Source organism: Schistocerca gregaria, chromosome 4 (genome assembly GCF_023897955.1).
Source record: "Schistocerca gregaria isolate iqSchGreg1 chromosome 4, iqSchGreg1.2, whole genome shotgun sequence".
Taxonomy (NCBI): Eukaryota; Metazoa; Arthropoda; class Insecta; order Orthoptera; family Acrididae; genus Schistocerca; species Schistocerca gregaria.
This window is the reverse complement of record NC_064923.1, coordinates 37,190,875-37,212,427: the sequence shown is the minus strand read 5'-3', so window position 1 is coordinate 37,212,427 and position 21,553 is coordinate 37,190,875.

Here is a 21,553-nt window from a genome sequence, read left to right as displayed (position 1 = left end):
AATTTCCAACTAAATCATCCTAGCTTTGTGCCTATTTATTTACATAATTTATCTGGATATGATTCTCATTACATTGTGAAAGAACCGGGCTACAATGAGAAGGAGATAGACCTAATCACACACAATGAAGATAGATACATAAGTTTTGGGAAGAGTACAGAAAGTTTGAAAATGAGATTTATTGACACATTTAAATTTATGGATTCCTGAATTTGAAAAACAATCAAAAGACAAACATTACGAAAAATTTTTCAGCAGAGTTGTTGTAGCTAGTGATCAGTGGAACTTACCTGTTAATTGCTAGCTGTAAACCAATAATTATATTTAATGTCTGTCTTGATTTCTTACTCTAATCCTCCTCTCTCATAATGGTTTAGTTTTGTGTTTGTTGTCCAAATTCCTGAACATTATCATCCGTCTGCAATTTGTACTCACAAAGTAAATTGAAATTTATCGTCAAACCACGATGTACTCTCAGGTTGTCTTTCACAATTTTCAGAATTTTCGTCTTCAGTGCTGTCGAGAAATGATAAATCCATATGATTACATGGATTCTTGGAAGAAATGTGAAGAGACACAGTTACCCACAAAAGAAGAATTTTACAGTAAACTGAATGACTGTGACATAAGTGATGAAGTTTACAAACATGCAAAATTAGTTTGGGAAAAATTCAGTATGAAAAATCTTGGTGAATATCATGATCTGTATCTGAAAACTGTTTTGTTATTGGCTGATGTGTTTGAAAACTTGAGAAAAACTTGTATTAAAGCTTATGATTTGGATCCATCTTGGTATTTTACAGCACCTGGTTTATCTTGGGATGTGATATTGAAAATGATAAGCAACTGCTGAATTTGTTACTTGATTATGATATGATTCTGATGGATGTAACTGGAATAATAGGATGAATATCACAATGTTGCAAGAGATATGTAAAAGCAAATAATAAATATTTGAAAGATTTTGTCAATAAAAAGATATCAAATTATTTGGCATATTTAGATGCAAACAATCTGTATGGTTATGCTATGAGTCAATATTTGTCAAAAGGGATACATATTCGAAGTAGATCTAGAATATCCTAAATAATTACACGATTTACATAAAGCTCCTGAAGGGAAAATTGTGCCAGGGTAAACTCATGACTACTCTGCTTGATAGGCATAATTATGTAGTTCATTACAGACATAACAATCTGAATGGCTAAAGAAATATATAGTTCTGAACACACAGATGAGGACCAAGGCTTCAAATGACTTTGATAAAGATTTCTACAAATTCGTGAACAATTCTGTGTTTGGTAAAACGATGGAAAATATGAGAAACAGAGTAGATATAAAATTAGCTTAAGATGAAACAAAGTGTGATATACTTGTAGCTAAGCCAAACTTTAACGGAAGAACCATATTTAATGAAAATCTTGTGGCCATTCACATGAACAAGACAAAAGTCACATTTAATAAACCCATCTATGTTGGAATGAGTATAATTGTCTGTCAAAACAACGGATGTATGATTTTCATTACAGAGTTATGGAACCAAAATATGGAGAAAATACTGAGTTGTGTTACCAAGATACGGACAGTTACATTCAGAATATAAAAACTGAAAGTTTCTACCTAGACATGAAATCAGTGATTGATAAATTTGATACAAGTGACTATCCAGCAGATAATATTTATGGTATTACACAAGTTAACAAGAAACTTGTAGGAAAAATGAGGAAGTTAGAACGGCATCCGACCATTTCACTTTTCTTTCTGTCAGGCAATGTACTCACAGGTGACGAAACAAGATGTCACCATTTTGAACTGGAAAGCAGGTGTCAGAGCAAGCAGTGGAAATGTGCGACTTCAGCACCTCCAAAGAAGTCACAGGCCGTGCACACCAGTTCTGGTAAGGTCTTGATGTCCTTCTTTTGTTACCACAAGGGCCCACTGCCTGTCGAGTTCCTGGAACAGGGAACCACCATCAATGCCCAGCATTATCAAGCGACTTTACAGAACCTTAGACTGCCCATCAAGTTGAAACGCCGAGGCTTATTGTCCAATGGCGTTATCCTCGTGCATGATAATGCCTGTCCACACACGGCCAAGGCGATGAAGATGACATTGCAGCAGTGTCGGTACGAAGCGTTGGAACATCTGGAGTACAGTCCCGAATTTCAAGTGTTTCGAACATTTGCATAGTGGAAAAGATATAAAAGATGTTGTTAATCAGTAACTAAAATAAATGCAGATGTGTGGCTGTGATGCAATGCTATCATCTGAGATATCGTTTACTGAAATCACTGTGTAAATGTTTATTCACTGTGAAATGTTAATTTCTGTAGATTGAAAGATACTGAAATATTGTTGTGTTACTGGAACCAGCTCTTATATCTGAGATCACCAATATATTGAGATTTGCAGTAATATCTGATGCGAGTTCTTATCGAATCTCAAAGACAGTGAAATAGTGACAATGACAACTGAATATACAGAACTTCACAGTGAAGAAGATGAGGAAATAAGAAAACATGACAAACAGTGGAAGAAGAAAGGCACTATAAAATCATAATACCTCAGGAAAACCACACAATGTGGTAAAAAGCCACAAAATAAAATCCCACAAATGATGCTTTAATGCACAGAAACATGAATGAGATCTAAAACGAAATTATGTTTTGCTAAAGGCGGACCACGCTCAAAAACATATGTATTCTTGAAGCACACTCGGACAAAAGAACTTCAACCTCACGATGATTATCGCAGCTCGGGGATTTTCCCCGTTTCCGGCGACAATCTAGTCTTTGTACCTGGACTTGCTCGTACGGGTCGCCCAACCAGAGACCGGAACTGCTGCAGCTCGCCCTGGGAACTGGGTCCTCTAGCGTCCAGCTCTTCTTGTACCAGTTCCAGGTGGCCGCTCACCTCGGATATACACGCGTGACGTTACACACCTCCACCTGTACACCACATTAGCCCGCTAATTATGTGATAAAGGAGGACCACTCCATATCCGCATCTGGTGAGGCTTCAATGGCTCAGAATGACATGACAGCCGATCGGTATTGTTTGGCCTTCAAAACTTGTTTAGATGGTATTTTTTGTTCTGGCACATATGTAAAATAACAGCATAGTAATCAATAAAGTATCGTGTTACGTCTTTCCTTTCAAAAGCTTTTAGTGCATTTGCGCTCTTTCGATAGAACCTTTCGATAGAACATCGTAGCACTTTACTTTACCGACACAGCTCATGATCAAAGTTCTGGAGTAGAAGTTTGGATGGTTTGCAGTCCAGGTGCCTCTGGGAAAATTCATGACACTTTTGGCCAAATACTGTGTCGAAACATGCGTCAATCTGCTGTCACCGTCAGTGCTGAAGGATGTTAGCTGTAGAAATACGACTGTGGTTTAGTAACCGGTAGTCATATGTCTTCCTGAATACCCATAGACTCAAGCTCTGAACGGCTTCCCCAGTAGAATCGATACATTCACAAGTAGAATAGAAAAAAAGCTTATTGATAGGACAGACAAAACACATGATTCAGCTCAAGATTTCAAACTCTCTGTCCATGTTCCCACTAAAAAAATATGAAAATACACTTATGTTCACACTTATATCAACACAGGTCACGATTTTTCATTCACAAGCAGCAACTCTGCCAGCATTGTTTCCTATATCGTTTCTCTCGCCAGTGTATCTTTGTGTGAATCTCACTTCTTTGCGTTTTTTCACCTGCTGAAATACATGCTTTTCTCATCTACATCCTTCATTTCATCCAGAGGCTGCACATCTGTTATTCCACCCCTCTTTAAACACTGCTTTCTCAAAAGATCATTTTCAACATCCCTTCCTTTTTCTTCCTTATTTATGGCACACATAATAATTTCAGAACAACCCTCACATTCATTAACCATTCCTAGATTCTCCTCATGTATTTCCCAATAATCCGTTGCGTCTAACTCTTCCGCTAAATTTGTCGTTTCATCGCCCCCTTCAGAACCAAATATTCCGCCTCTTTCCTCCGAATTAACGATATCAGTAGCTGCAACATTCTACAAATCCTCCCTCATTTTTGCGAAAACAGTGCAAACTCCAATAACATCAGCCGCTATCTTATAAGATTCGTTGCTTAAAGCTTCCATTACATCCGACTACACGTTATTGGAAGCACCACCAATAACTCTGCCAATCTTAGTCGATACACCATATAAACTGCCGCTATTGCATCGCTCAACATTAGAACTCGCAGTACACCTGTGCTACGCCAAACTCAGATCTCACCCTTTCTCCTTTACGTTTTCTCTACTCTCAGATTTCTCCAATACTTAGAATTCTGATCCAAGCCTGTTCCCATTATGTGACTTGAATTTGAAAGCCTGTTCATGTTTTTCAATAAATTATAATAATTCTTCAATGGAATTTGGTGTACTGTGTACAAGATACCATCATAGGCGTTCCGGTAAGCGTCTCTTGAGCCTCGTGATCTCTGTTAACACTGACAGCAGACGACTTACACGCATCAGCTTGGTCAGTTCAAGCACAGAAAACTCACGCATTGACCCACTTCCGTGTTTGAAATTACGTCTGTTTAGGAAGTCATTCTGAAGTCGCGTGTATTTCGCTTCACTCCAGAATTTGTTCAGGAAACGACTCTCCAATGCTTCATAGGTAGTAAATGAAGCACTCATTAAATTTCCCTATGATTATAAATTGCGCTCAAGATATCTTTTAACAAATCCAATTTTTGCCTCTTCCGACGTTCCTCTCACAAAAGTATCCCTACACGCAGCGAGAAAATGAGTTGGTTGGTATATTCCGTAACTTGGAAAGGGCTCTCTCGTTCCTGTAATAACCAATGGAAACACCTATCACAGTAGTAGCCTAATTTGCTGCTGAAGCAATTAATTCTGCACATACATCTTTAATTTGCTGTTCCGCTGCAAAACTTCGCTTTTAATCTCTGCTTACAATTGTTGTCTCTGTTTCACACTCTACCACTCCACCAGGTGAATTGTTAATAGACTTAATGGTAACTTCCTCAAGTTCATTTGGCGTCAGCACAAACTTCTTAACATCGCCACCTAGCTCGTAATGTATCTTTTCCAACTTGTCCCCCAAATATTTTTCTATTGTGTCAACTCTGGAGTTAATCAGCCAAACTTACACATAAGTTTTATCTCCATCCACCCATATAGCTTCTTATCAGATGTAATAGTATTTAGTTTTCATTATTTCAGCTTCTAACTTTCTGTTAGACTTGTCTCTGCTGGGCCTATTTCTCTTTTCATTTAACCTATTTTTGTACCCAATATCCCATTATTGAGTTCAAATTTGTGGAAATTACCCTTAACCATGCCACTGCATCATTCGGAATTACATGACCCTTCTCTGATTTCGGTCTATCTGCCCCGTTATCGTCTAACAGGTTCAGATTTATGACTAACTGACTCACTCTCATTATCTGAACCTACAGGTGCTGGGTGATTTCTTTCTCTTAGCAACCTCTGTTAGTAACAGTAACTGAGCGCGTTCACTCGCGTTGAGGCTATCGGCGGCAGAGCTTATCTTACCAGTCGTGCTGGCTGCTTCTGCCCTACTGCTGCTCCCAGAATGTCGGTGAAGTCGCCACTGATGGCCCCGCATTGCAGTGGCTGCCACTGACACTGTGGCGACATGGAAGTCTCTTCTGCTGCTGGCCGCTGCAGACTCGAACTCACCACGTCTCTGCGTAGCCTTCTTCTTTCTTGAAGTTTCGCGGCCAGCTACCCCAAACCTAGGTTTCCCTACCGATTCTCACTCCCGCAACTGCTACAAAATCTTATGCTCAGAGTCCCCTCGCAAAGTACCCATCATGAAATAGACTTGGGATCTGGTTCATACAATGTTGTACCGAGCTAGAATTACAATTCCAGTTATGGAGATATTAGGCTCATATCCCAGATGAGAAAATGCGATGGTACATAACGTTTAATGTTGAATAGTAGGTTTTCCAAACAGCATTCTATACGAGCAAACCAGATGCGTCAATGCCTATGGTTACTGGTACTTGTGATTAAAACTTTGCTTAAAAGACGCTGGGAAATATTGTACGATTGAAGGTCGAGGGGGTCGCAAGCGACTGCAGACTGTAAACACGCCTCGCGCGGCCCGCAGGCCGAGTTGCCGTGCTCTATGGAACATGCACGGCCTACGCTGCGTAGGTAAATCCTCATTCGCCCTCTTCACGCTACACCACAGGTACAACGGTGGCGTTTCGTATTTAAATGTGACACATGCTAGCTAATTGCACATCAAAAGGGCATTATGAGAACTATGCCAAATGCATGGGCATTCAGAGGCTGGAATGAATAGTTATTGTGTGAGCATAGCAACCACCTTGTCACGCAGTTTCTCATTTAAGCTTTGTCGCCTTCCTGCCTACATGTCACACCTGACGCACAGTAAGCCGCTGATAATGTTATTGATGGATGCGTCGTGGGAAACTCTTCACCGGGTGACGCCTGAATATGTCTGTGGGGCAACAAAGTGTCTGCTGTGAAACTAGTATTTCCACAGATAGTATTGGACATTAGAATTAGAGAGAACAGACATTTGATAAGATAATCATTTTATTCGCATTCATATGCTGAACACCTACCAACAAGCGAGAGAAGGACAACCTACGTTGTATACACATTGTCCACACACGTTACATTTATACTTCAAGGATGTTATGGCCGTTTAATAATACATTGGTACCTACTGTTGACCTTCACAATTCATAGTGTTCTTAACAAAACACGGCGCTGCGCTTTATAAAGCATGTACTCAAACGGTTTACACTCGACTGCAAGACACATCTGTTCAAATGGTTCTCTGAGCACTATGGGACTTAACTTCTGAGGTCATCAGTCCCCTAGAACTTAGAACTACGTAAACCTAACTAACCTAAGGATATCACACACATCCATGCCCGAGGCACGATTCGAATTTGCCACCGTAGCGGTCGCGCGGTTCCAGGCTGAAGCGCCTAGAACCGCTCGGCCACTCCGGCCGGCGACACATCTGTAATCGACGTTCAAGACAATGGGTAACAGATGAAAGGTCAGTGGATTATATGGCGGAACAAGCTGTGACGATTCGGCGGCGCATGTCATCTTGGGGCTTCGCGGTAGACCGCATCTTTCAGTACTCCACTCAAAAAGAAATCAGGTGGAGTCAAATCGGGGGACCTGGCAGGCAACTGTACTGCAGCATTCCGTTTAATCCAGCGGTCAGGAAATGTCTCGTTCAGTGTTTGACTGGCAGCACCTGAGGAGAGGGCTAGGCGGCCGTCGTGATGAAACCACATACACAGGCGCTCATTGAGTGTATCTCCTCTAGTAGAACGGCTAGAATGTTCCTAAGAAAGTCTCCATACTTATTTCCATTTAATACTCCTGTAATAAAATAAGGTCCTACGATGTAATTTCCTACAATGCCGCACCACGCGTTGACGCGCCACGGCCTTGGGTGCTGTACCTGACGCAGCCAATGTGGGTTCTCAGCTGCCCAGTGTTACTCAAATTTACATTCCCGTGATTAGTGAAAGTTGCTTCGTCGATGAAGAGCACACGTTTGAAGAATGTATTATCATCTCGCAGGCGTCGCAGAGCGAACCGACAAAATTCCATACGACGTTCGAAATCTCGTCCTTCGAGTGCCTGGTGGAGTGAAAGGTGATATGGGCGGAACCAGTGATCTCTGCACAACCTGGATGTAGAAGTCTGGTCTCTGAGTCTGCAAACACACGTGCTGCGCATCGTCCGCCATGTTGTAGTTTGGTCAACAAATTTCCATTGTTCTGGATCTGACAAAGAATTGCAGACTGATTTCTTGTTTTGAACTTTATGTCAACATATGATGTAATAGGCTGGTGAGGGAGCGGAAATGAAAAGTATTTTCTTTTTGTATTCTAGTGATAGTTCCTAGCAGCCATGTTGTAGTTTGGCAAGAAACGAAATATTAGCATCTATGGCTGGCATGATCAGATAGCTGAAGTTCAACATCCACGCCGGTGCAGAATGCGTATGACACTCGTCTGGCTGACCCCCCTTCCGCGGCAGTACGTCTCGTGCCACAGTGAGGGTAGATAAACGCCGTGGCCAGAGCAGCCTCTTCGTGGCCAGAGCAGCCTCGTCGTGGCCTCTGTCGGTCGCAGTCTTCTTCCATCTCCTTTGTTTGCTGTTACAGCTGCCTGTTCGCTCTGGTGTAGTAATCATTCTTGCAATGGCCTGGCGAGGAGGACACCGACAATCGGGATACGTATCCCTGTACCGCCGTACGGTTTCAGCAGCGTTCCTACGACATTCACCATACAGAAGTAACATGTCTAACTTCTCCTGATTTGTGTACGTATCTGGACGTAATCCTCCAGCAGCAACTACGTCTGGATAGGAGACGCACCTCCTACTGGTTCAACGTCGCACGACCCCCTAGTTGTAAGACGCGGCCTGCTTTCCGGGTCGCGCGAGCCGTGTTTACACTCAGCAGACGCTTCCGACCGCCTCTACCTTCAATCGTACAATATTTCCCAGCGTCTTTTAAGCGAAGTTTGAATCACAATAGCAACATGCGTTACATCACTTTACGCGTCTTTTCCAGAGCGTTCGAATGATTGTGATAAAAGTATAGCGTCCCATTACAAAAAAAAAAAAAAAAAAAAAAAAAAAAAAAAAAAAAAAAAAAAAAAAACATGTACTTGCCTCATTACCTCGGTCAATATAAACGTTGTGATCATTGTGCATGTACCAAAGTATGTGCCCCACAGTCGGCTATGATTCGCGCGAACACCGCTTGTCGATACGTGCAATCGCCCCCGGAATAATGGGGGTGTTACGTCTTACGCGACTCACCCTGTATTATTTATACAGTTGTTTATGCCTTCTTGACAGAAGTGTATTTTGATTCAGTTTTCAGTTGTGGTGCCCACTAAGATATGTGACTGACCACTTTCAATTTAGCACAGTTATTAATAGCACTTGCAATCAACATTTAAACAAAGTTCCTAGAAAAATTGTAAACTGTTCGTTAAATAACAACACAGGTATATGAGGTATAGCTACAGCGTTGGCCGAGAAGTTCTAGGCGTTTCAGTCTGGAACCGCGCCACCTCTACGGTCGCAGGCTCGAATCCTGCCTTGGGATTTGGGGTGTGTGATATCCTTAGGTTAGTTCGGCTTAAGTAGTTCTAAGTTCTAGGGGACTGATGACCTCCGATTTTAAGTCCCATAGTGCTCACAGCCATTTGAACCATTTGATACAGTGTTCATTTGCAGTGCAAATGTGGAGAATATGATGTTCTGACAAACACTTGCATAATGAAAAAGATATAAAGGACGTTGTCAATTGGCAAATAAAATAAATGCAGATACGTGGCTCTCAGGTTTAATAAATGTAGTACAAAGCTATTATCTGAGATGTCGCTCGTTGAAGTCGCATGAAACGATTAAAAGTTGTTAATTCAGAGGTCCATTGTGTAAGTGTTTATTCACTGAGAAACATAAACTTCTGTAGTTTTAAAGATACTGAAACTTTGTTACGTCATTTAAAACATCACATTTATCTAAAATCGCAATTTCATGTGAGTTATTGTCCAATCTCAAAGAGCTGTAACTTAGCACTCTTTAAGATTCTCTGTCATTCTGGCATTTCTTGGAGCATCTTCTGTACAAAGGCCATGCGAGTAACAGCTGTTCAAATTTCGAGCTTCGGGGTGTTCCCTGTTTCCGACGTCGCTGCTAGTCTTTTTACCTGTACCCGTTTGTACCTGTCACCTAACTGGCAGTGAGCCATGGGCCCGTGAGCGTTGAGCCATGCAACAAATTCAGCTCTTGTTTGATCAATTCTAGACTGATTAGCTTGATTATATACATATAATTTTTCAATACCAAGAACAAAGTGCTCAGATTAAAAAGGATGTAAGACAAGAATGTAGATTTTCGCCCATACTGTTCAGCCTATAAATCAGAGAAGCAATGACGAAAACAAAAGAAAGTTGAAGAGTGGAATTATAAATTAAGGTGAGAGGGTATCACTGGAAGAGATTCGCTGATAATATTGCTGCACTGAGTGAACGTGAGAAAGAATTACAAGATGTGCTGAATGGAGTGAGCAAATTAATGAGTACAGCATGTAGACTGAGAGTAAATTTAAGAAAGACGAAAATAGTAAGAATTGGCAGAAATGAGAATAGTGAGAAACTTAACACCAAAACTGGTGATCATTGCAGCAAAATAAGCCAAGGCACGAGGAGCAAGAGGAAATCGAAAGCAGACCAGCACTGACAAAAGGGGAATTCCTGGAGAAGTCTACTAATATCAAATATAGACATTAAATTGAGGACGAAATTTATGATAATGTATGTTTGGCGCTCAGCCATGTACAGTAGTGAAACATGGACTGTGGGAAAACCGGAAATAAATATAATCGAAGCATTTGATACGCAGTGCTACAAAGGAATGCTGAAAATTAGGTGGACTGATTGGGTAAGGAGTGAAGAGGTTCTCTGCAGAATGGGCGAGGAAAGGAATTTATAATAAAAAAATAAAAGAAAATCAGCTTATATCAGGCAGGTTGGCTATGGTTGGCCATAGGGAATCCTGCCGACTGATGTGGCAGTCACCTCGAGGCAGTCACTCACATCACAGTCTGCCATCAGCACACTTGTGGTATCTCCATCTTACTCTCCAAGTCTCATCAACCCTCTCCTCCCTCCCCTAAAAAACGGCACATAGGAACAGATGCAGTTCCTATGGTGCAGACTGTGGTGGGACAGGGGGGGGTGGGATGACCTCCAGTGGGGGTCCCCCCTGGGACAGAATGCATCTGTATATCGACAATCCTAGGACAAAACAGCGACTGGAAATGAAGCCGCCTCCACTCGACCTGAAACAGAGACCGATGAGGCACCAGGATCCATTGCGTGATGCTCTGGGGCACCAAGGTCCCAACCAGAGCAAAGGAGAGTTGGTGGCTGGAGAGGCAGAAGAGCATCAAGCATCCAGGATCGGGAATGCCGACTGTGGCTGTCTGAGACGAAACTGGTTCTGGTTGCACCACAAAATACGGTCCCAGTGGAGACCTCGTACGTCAGACAAGCACTAGAGCCATGTAACAGGAACCCTGGATGAAACAGCGACTGAATTATCATGCTCACATGTGATGCTCAACTGGAACTGGCAGCAGGGAAGGGGCCAAAGTCTTGGTGGACATAGCAGTGTAATGTGAGTCTGCGATGATTGTCCATGTAGTAACGCATTAAGACTCTTCCCAGCACTGGGAGTGGCTCGCTAGGTGGCCAAAAACAGCATTAGGGCCTCGTACATGGAAGCAGAGTGTGCCATGGCAAACATCTTCTCCTTGGAAGTCTGCACCATCCATTGCACCTATGAGCATGAGTGGAAGAGGGTTGTGGGCAGATGTGTGGTGGGTGGAAGTAAACTGGGACGATGGCTAATAGGAGACTAGAGTCATGGTAAAATTTGCTGTTTTGAAGAGCGCACCGCAGCGCGTAGTGTGAAGCAGTCGCCGTCCGTTTCTGGCGGTGGCGCCGCTGTGGCAATCTCACCTTCGGTGTCTCCCTCTGGTGGGAAAGGGGACGTAGCCTGTTCAAGTGCATTTAAGGGGCGCTATGAGCTCACTAGAGGGCGAGTCTGGTGAGTTGGTCAGCCGGGTCAGTGTGGGGTAGTCAGTGTCTGTCTGTCGTCCGGAGTGCTAGTATGTGTTAGGAGGCCAGTCTGCTCGAGTTTGTTCAGGCAAAGGTCATTGGCGGTTGGATCGATCGGTTGGTCGGTCACGCACTGAGACACAAGATGTCTTGTCCGTCTTGAGCGTCGGCGCATGTGAGGTCGCCACGTGAGTCCAGTGGGCCACGCCGTATGGCGAGGGGTAATGGCTTCGCGGCCGACACGAGAGCAACAGGAGTCAACACACGACATCGGTGCGAGCTGCGACGTCGTGAGACGGGAGATAGGCACGCCTTCCTGCGTCCGTTGCAGCGGCTGGCAGCGGACGGTTCGGGAGAGCGTTTTGGGGGTGCTGCACCAGGTCTTCGCCAGAAATCGCAGTTCATTAGAAGTTAAGTGATTGCTGAGGTGTTGTTTCCTTTACTTGTTAAATTCTACTTGTTTTCTTTGTCAGTCTCTCGTCCCCTGCTTGCTGGTCTGTCTCTCGTCCGAATTTGTTAGGCAGTTACTGACTGTCTATCTGTCGGCCTAGCCAGCCGGTGTGGCCGTGCGGTTCTAGGTGCTTCAGTCTGGAACCGCGTGACCGCTACGGTCGCAGGTTCGAATCCTGCCTCGGGCATGGATGTGTGTGATATCCTTAGTTACGTTTAATTAGTTCTAAGTACTAGGCGACTGATGACCTCAGAAGTTAAGTCGCATAGTGCTCAGAGCCATTTGAACCATTTTTTCTGTGGGTCTGCCGTACGTTAATAGTTGCCTCTGTCATGTTTGTCGGATTCGGTGTTAACGAATTTATTGATTGAATTGTAACGGCCGAATTCCTGAAATATGTTTTTATCTTGCCTATCATCTTGAGAGGTGTTATATGTGCAATGTAGAGCATTTATCGGCAACCTTGTATATTTGATGTAAGACTGCATTTGCTGGGTTTTTATCGAAATGGTCATTTTAGTATATAAAGTTGCCACCCTTTTTTTAAAATCAAGTTGTACCTTCGGTGCCAAGTTAATCTTTTAATGTTAGTGTTTTTGTACCTTTCTCGTCCCTTCTACGGGGTGCAAAGTTTATGTGCTTGTGTGAGTTGTTAAATTTTTAGTTTAAATTAATCTGTTGTGTTGCAGTTTTGCACCAGTGTAGTCTTTCAGAGGTTGTTGTGAGCGGTCGTGAGTACGGCCGTTTCAAAAGGGAGCGGCAGGGATCTCAGCCCGAAAGCTCATACAGTCAAAACTTTGTTCTTTCTGCTTCTGAATAAATTATAACTTGATATTTAGAGGGTGCTTTCTGATTATAATTTTAAAACTGTTAGGAATAAAATTTCCTTTTGATGAAAGAAATATGATTTGTTTTCATCATTTACCCACTAGCGACTACTTCCACGCTCACATAGTGTGATTAAATGTGTTAATGTTGTAGTTGAATCGCTGGTAAATAAAGCAAATTCTTAAAAAAAAAGGTTTTGAAAGTAAATTCACGGTTCAAGATCTCAATAGGAAAGACAAAGAACAAATGACATTTGTTGGTGTGGTAGAGGGGAGTGGCTAGATATGCAGACTGGGGTCCGGATTTGGGGCCAAGATGAGAAAGCCTTGGGGCAACTAGCTGTTGGTGACACCATAATGTACAGGAGGGAACCATTGACGTGATATTACTATTGCTAGGCGTGCCTATAGCTTCTTCATATATGAAACACTCCAGTGAGTGAGATGTAGTACATCGAGGACTTTGGGACAGTGTTTTTCTACCTGGATGAGGAGAACCAGATCACAGAGGGAGAGTTGGGGCCTGAGGGCAAAGTATGTCCTCAAGTCATCGTGGCAGGCCGTGGGCAGTCTCTGAGGCCAACCATGCCGAACCCACCAGGCAATGGAGCGAAAAGTGGGGTCCACCCACGTCTGAGCTACCACTGGTGATGCACAAAGGGGGAACTCCTGAAGGGGGGAACTCCTGAAGGGGGGAACTCCTGAAGGACCAACGACGCCAGAGCCTAGTTGAAACACGACGGCTTTCTGAGCGTCAAACTGGGCATCTTGTCTAATCAGCGGAGGAGACACAGCGTCGCTATTTGTGTTGCGATGGCAGATTTGTAGAGGAGGTAGATGTACATGGGCAGAAACAACGTCAAATGCTGAACCCTTTATTCTGTCCGAGAAACTGGTCTGAGGACCAAACAACGCAATGTTTATGGTCTGTAATCAACTGGAACTTCACGCTGTACAGATAGGTATGGAACTTCAACACTGCGTTGACAATAGCTAACGCCTCTTTGTCTATGTGCAAGTAACAGTGCTGAAGATGGGTGGGAGTTTTAGAAGTGAAAGCAGTTGGGTGTTCATAGCCATCAGGATCGCAGTGGGAGAGCACCATGCCGACTCCATGCTATGAGGAATAAGAGGCGAGGATAAGGGGCTCTCTTGGGGAGTGTGGGACTAGGCACAGCGCCGAGTACAGAGCCTGCTTCAGCACGAGAAATGCCACATCACACACAGGTGACCACACGAAGCGAGCCCTCTTTTTACACAGGGCATTTAATGGGGATAGTGCCCTTGGCAGTCTGGGGGATAAAACGACTGTGATACCTGAACTTTTCCAGAAATGACTGTAGTGGTTCAGAGAGTGGCGACAGGGTATATTGTCGATGGCCAATACAGGGTCTGTAGTAAAATATGTGTATCATTTACAGAGGAGGAAACCAAGGTACTCCACCAACAGCTGGGAAATATTACATTTATTAAAGTCACATTTCAGGCCCTCCCCCAATATGTGGGAAGCTGAGGAGCACAAATTCTGGAGGTCCTCGGTTGTAGATTCCCCTGTCATAATGATGTCATCTAAATAATTACCGCATGAGGGAATGCCTGAAACAGCTGTTCCAAAAAGGGCTGAGAAGCAGCTGTGGCACTATAGTTCCAAATGGGAGTCAATTAAGCCGATACAAGCCAAAATGTGTGTTGAGCACCTGCAGATCGCAGGACTCTGGATGCAAATTTGCGTCTGACATACGTCTTCGTGTAATGTCTCTATTCTGGAGAACAAGCCCTCTAGTCATGGAATTGGAAAAGACTCTATAATGAACTGGTCTATAATGAACTGGTCACCTCACAACCGGCGACAGCCATCCAGTTTTTTGACGACGATGAGGTGACGAGTCCACCGACTGCAAGAAACTGGAGTTACTACATCGATGGAAACCAACCTATCCAATGCCACATTCACCACGTCCCATCGGACTCGAGGAATCGGGCAGGCCCGCAGAAAGTTCAGGGCCAAATCTTGATTGTTGTGAAGGCACTCCTTAACAGATGCTGCCCAATACAGATCTGAAGAGAACAATTCCGAAAACGAGGTCGTCAAATCTTTAACGTCTTGGAACAGAATACCAAACGTACATACTCAGAAATGGGAAATCCAAATTGCTTAAAGTTATGTAACCCAAAAATTTCTTCCGCTATGCCAGAAGAAACCACCAAAAATGAAAGCATGTGGGACACATTATCATGTAAGAACTCTGTCGAAATGACGACCTGCACCAGAATTTTATGATAGTCATAGACTGTGACCTTCATCTGAAATGGTTACAGTGGAGGAGAGCGCAGAATTGGAAGAATTATTGGTCAGAGAAAAAGAGGCGTCAATGAACACCTCGAATAGTACCTACCGTGCCATCTCGTGCTGTGTGACTAGGAGCTAAACTGGTTTCCCTGATTCTGAGCGAAGCACAATGTTAATAATGTGAATTGCGTCAGCCAAAAAAGATGAGTCTGAGGACACGGCCGCGGTCGCACTGCGCCACTTTGTTGGTACCATGTGGCACACGGAAGAAATGTGGCCGCAAACCCCACAGGTAAAACAGGTAGCGCAAACGCAAATGCCGAGAGAAACGCTGAGTGCACGAGGGAAGAGAGGGGTGCCCCACTTGTAGCCACACAGGGAAGTACACACAGTCTCCACAATGGAACTCCTAGTGGGAAAAGTCGATGTGTGTCCCTGTTCAACTCGGGATGACTGCGGGAAACGAGTCGTTTGCTCGGAGTGACTGGGCATGCCCCAGTTCTCGTGGTGCCTGCTCGTGGCGGTTGCACTACTGGCCCAGCCGTCACGGCCGACGTGGAAAAACCAGACTCCCGTCTACAGAACCTTACCTGCATTCAAAAGCCATAGCGATTTTGTCCAGAAGAATCTGCACGATGTATAGCTTGTGCACTCGCTTCCTTATCTGGTGGAGTCATTGAATCAGCGTACGACCTTTGGAAAGCATCTGCCAGGCAGGTGAAAGTACATCGTCGACTAAGGCCACGAAATTCAGTGACCCAATCTTTATACGATTCTGACGGTAAGTTCTGCCGTCGATAGAATTCCAGCCTAGCACACGCCACATGAGACTGGCTTGTGCAGAGGTATGACAACAAAGTGCAAATATCACTAAAGAACAGGATTCACAATAGGTTCATTGTAGGAAATAACTCGTGGAGCCTATCTGACACGTCTTGAGACTGATAGAAAAAAACGATCGTTTCCGATCGGTGTCAGTTACCTGATACGCCGAAAAATCATGGTTAACGTGCTACGGTACGTGTCCCACTGGCCAATGAGCGAGTCACCTCCCACAAGCAACGCTGATAGCTATTGTTGTAGTAAAAACAAGTTATGACACTATTGCTCTATTAACTACCTCCCAATTGATGATATTCCTGTTGTTGTGCCAGCAACTACTGCAGAAATGTCGGGTCCACGATGTCAGAGTAGCAACTACTGCAGAAATGTCGGGTCCACGATGTCAGAGTAATGGCAACACGGCAGGTCCGAAAGTACTCGTCGCCACTGTTGAGGTTTACACTCACTAACACTAGATTAGATTAGATTAGATTTTTCGTTCCAGAGATCCGTGCTGAGGATATCCTCGATGATGTGGAACATGTCTATTTTTTTAAGCTGAAATAACAATACTAATAGTGTGAGTATATACAATACATCATTTTTTTGCATTAAAAAATTCGGCAATGGAGTAGAAGGAGTTGGCCACTAGTAAGCCTTTCAGGCTCCTTTTAAACTAATCTTTATTTGTAAATAAATTTTTTGTTTGCTGGAAAATGATTAAAGATGAGTGTTCCTGAGTACTAAAGTAAGTGCTTTTAAGTCCTTGTGCAGATCATTTTTGTTCCTGGTATTGTATGTATTAACTGAACTGTTTGTTGGAAAAAGAGATTTATTATTTAGGACAAATTTAATTATGGAGAAAATACTCTGAGAGGCAGTAGTTAGTATACCCAGTTCTTTGAAGAGGTTTCTACAGGACGTCCGCGAATTTACTCCACAAATAATACGTATTACACGCTTCTGGACTCTGAAAACTTTTGTTTGACTTGAAGAGTTACCCCAAAATATTATACCATATGACATTATCGAATGAAAGTAGGCAAAGTATGCAAGCTTTTTCATTTTTATGACGCCTATATCTGCTAACACTCGAATTGCAAATACAGATTTGTTAAGGCGTTTCTGCAGTTCTTTGGTATGCTCCTCCCAACTGAATTTATTATCAACTTGTAATTCCAGGAATTTAAGACTGTAAACCTCTTCTATCTAATCTTCTACATACTTTTTAATGTCAGTGAGTTGGCTTTAAACCATTTATTAATATCCATGAAAATATCATTAGCAGATCTTTCTAGAACTACACTTGACATACCATTTATTGCAATACTTGTGTCATCTGCAAACAAAACGAACTCTGCTTCTGGCAGTGTAACTGATGTGAAATCATTAATGTACACAAGAAAAAGCAATGGCCATAAGATGGATCCTTGTGAGACACCACATGTAATTTCTTCCCATTCTGATGATGACTGATGACTTAATACACTAGTCCCTTGCACTGACACCCTTTGTTTCCTGTTAGCGAGGTACGACTTGAACCATTTGGCAGCACTGCCCATGACACCATAGAATTCTAATTTATTTAAAAGGGTGTTGTGGTTCACACAATAAAATGCCTTTGACAAATCATAGAAGATACCTGCTGCTTGTTCATTCTCACTGTAGGTGTAAATAGCCTTTTCGATATCAGAACCCTTCAGAAAGCCAAACTGTGTTCTTGATAATATGTTATTTGTGCTCAGATGATTGAGAAGCTGCCTGTACATTACTTTTTATAAAACTTTTGAGAATGCTGGCAAAAGCGAAATCGGTCCGTAGTTCGATGGTATCTCTTAATCCTCTTTCTTGAACAGAGGCTTAACATCAGCATATTTTAGCCAGTAAGGAAATGTCCCAGTTATAATTAACTGGTTACACAAGTAACTTAGAATTGTACTAAACTTTCAAGAACATGCCTTAATTAATTTTGTTGATATTTCATCATAACCACTAGAATGCTTTGTTTTTAAAGGTTTTGTTATGGAAGTTATTTCTTTTGGTGAAGTGAGTGACATATTCATGTACCTGAAGCTATTTGTAAAGGCTAGTTTCAGATATTCAAGGGCATTATTTACTGATCCTGAAAATCCCATTCTATCAGTAACGGATATAAAGTACTTGTTAAATAGATTTGCCACACTATGGCCATCGGTTACTAATGTGTCATCTACCCTTAATGCTATTTGCTCCTGTTCCTTTCTGGTTCTTCCAGTCTCCTCTTTCACTATATCCCATATTGTTTTTATTTTGTTCCGTATTGACTGGACAGACAAACGGTAATCAAGAAGTACAGAATCACACAGTCCGAGAGTAGTCCGGGTCGAAGCGTAATGCGCTGGCTACACGGAGCACCAACAAGCTCTGCCTCTGCCTGCGGCGCGGCCACTCAAGGTCAGGCACGCCGGCCACAGGCTGGCGCGGGGGTCGCCTCGAGGAAGTGCCCTCACTGCGGCGGTCACTCGTGCCATCGGCGCTGCGGGCGGAGAGTTGAGATATCTTCACCTCACTGCGCGAGTCGGTTACAGCACTCAACGTTTGAGCTGCGCTTTCTTTGTCTATGGGATGTAAATCACAAAATCCGATTTCAGCAGTCGTAAATTTAGCTTGCAGTGCCTTACAAGATGTTAACACCCGCCGTTTTACGTAAATTACAGCTTTTCAGATGCGGATAACGGGCCCGCTGATGGTCACGTCACGTGTTTGCCTCTCTTATTGCGCAGATGCTATACGGTAGAGACCAAGTCCAAATGCGCTCCGTGCCTCTGTAAACCTAATCCGTGAATATTGGCAGGTCCTGTGGTAATGCGAGGCAGAGGACAGGAGGCGGTGCTAGGTGGAGCAGGAAGTGGCTCTGGCATTGTTGCTGTGCTGGGAAGTTACTCCATATCCGACGGCAATAAACATCTCTTGCATCTTGAGCAAGCAACTCGAACTTTTTTTCAATTTGCAAAATATATGTTCAAAAGTGTGTGAAATCTTATGGGACTTAACTGCTAAGGTCATCAGCCCCTAAGCTTACACATTACTTAATCGAAATTATCCTAAGGACAAACACACAGCCCATGCCCGAGGGAGGATTCGAACCTCCGCCGGGAACAGCCGCACAGTCCATGATTGCAGCGCCCCAGACCGCTCGGCTAATCCCGAGCGGCTTTCAATTTGCAGAGGGGTTTCTTGTCCTGTGCTTTTGCAAGTGATAGATCGACGCCTTCCTGCCGCATTTACTCAACACAAATAAGTCATTTACAGGAGAAAAACAAATAAAAGGTGTTTATTGACGTCCTTCAGTGTGAGGACAGACTCGAAATTGCATGAAAGCTGGATGACGTGATGGTTCCTTTGCAAAGAGTACGGCCAGTTACTTTCCCCGTCCGTCTGTAACCCGAGCTTGTGGTCCGTGCTGTTCATGAGATATTAAACTCTAATCTTCCTTCCTCCTTCACTGAAGATGGGACATAGCTGTGGATAACGGGTGCCTCAAAATTAAATAGAAAAATACAAAAAAAAATTACTCTGAGCACTATGGGTCTTAACTTCTGAGGTCATCAGTCCCCTAGAACTTAGAACTACTTAAACCTAACTAACCTAAGGACATCACACACATCCATGCCCAAGACAGGACTCGAATCTGCGACCGTAGCAGTCGCGCGGTTCCAGACTGTAGCGCCTAGAACCGCTCACCACTCTGGCTAGAAAAATACACTGAGGACACACACACACACACACACACACACACACACACACACACACACACACACACACACACACACACACACACATTACTTACAAGATTGAAAAAAACACGTTGCTCTTCTACAACTAGACACACCAAAGGTTACATTAACAAGGCGTGAGATGCCCGCAGAACGCAAAGTTTTCTCTTCCCGCACACCGCACAAGTGTCCACAAACGTATTGGTCGTAACAGAAAGTTTATTAAATACCTGATCATTAAATAACTGAGTGAACAACTTTTTTCCTTAAAAGACTAAAATGTGTGTCATAACTTCAAATTCAGGCTGCTAGTATCATTTCATCTGCTGGACGATATTATTGTCATATCCTGTGTTGTCTGCGTGAATTAAGTAGTGAATTTGGTATGTACGTGAACTATGAATTGATCAAAATGTGAATAATTAGTTGCGAGTGGATGCATTAATGAGATTATGCAGCCTTAATGTAAGTCAGTCGATGAGAGGAAATGATAGTTGGAAAGGAACCGATTTCGGTACTTCCGAAATATAATACTTACGTCGATCCTTCAGACGATAAAGTATAGCGCTCCATTCAATTTCATTTGCTTTGTGAGAATTTAAAATTGGGTAGCAAAGCCCCATTTGTAGAATTTCCCTTCATCCTCCAAAACTAATTATGGGCAGGCCACCTCTTAACGTCTGTGCGCACAGTTAAATGGATTAAGGCCCTAGGCGTAACTCTTGAAGTGGGGAAACTCCAAAACAAATTTCTTACTCTGACTAACACTATTTGTCTGGTGTAAAAGGTTGATTATGATTCTGACCTGGTTCCGAATATCTTCCTGGTCAGATGTTACAAGGTCACAACTTGAAGTACGTGCAGGAGAGGAACAGAAACAATGATTAAACTCAATATTCAAATTGATTCATAAACAAACTTTTGGATCAACATATAAATGAATAAACGAAACCTGCGGTAATTCTGTCTGTCCACATTTGCACGACTATCAAATGTAAAGCAGTGTCGCTCCCCTATGAGTCTAATTACTTCTTGCCCTGTTAATTATGCTCACCGTAAGTAAGAGTACGGTGTGCCGAAATATGTGCTGCAGGCGTGCTGCCCCTTCACAAAGACGGAGTCGTCAGTAATTTTGCGAGTCTGTGCCAAATCGTGAGGAGCCCTCGCCAATGTTCATAGCCTCACAACTGCACCTGAGAATTCAGACATGACCGTTACGAGGCTAGAGTTAGTTTTCTGTGACCTGCATCGTCTGCAAACTGCTAAGCGGCAGATGGCAATCTTCAAAAGGGGTCAGGAAACTTGGAAAGGCACCGCCGACTACCTCACACGGCGCCGTAGCACCCATGACCGCATCGTAGCCGCAAGCACATGTGTGGCAGGACAGTGCTTGCCGCTTCCACGCCGATCTCACTTCTTAGGCTATGCAGGCCGCGGTCCCGTCCACCGGTAACCGACCACCTCGCCCGAAGCGTTTCCCGTTGCTCCGTGCCAGGCCGACTGCACATTCGCATGCATCGCAGAACCATTCACAATCTATTGAAAACCGCCACTAGGTTAATAACAGAGACATGCAAATTACACAGGACATCCTGCTGCCAATCACCGTATTTTAAAATACCAAAACTTTTTTTTAACCTATTTACCCTTTTTTCTTTCAACCTCAGAATGATAAATACATTGTAATTGAATGAGATTTTCACTCTGGAGCGGAGTTTGCGCTGATTTGAAAC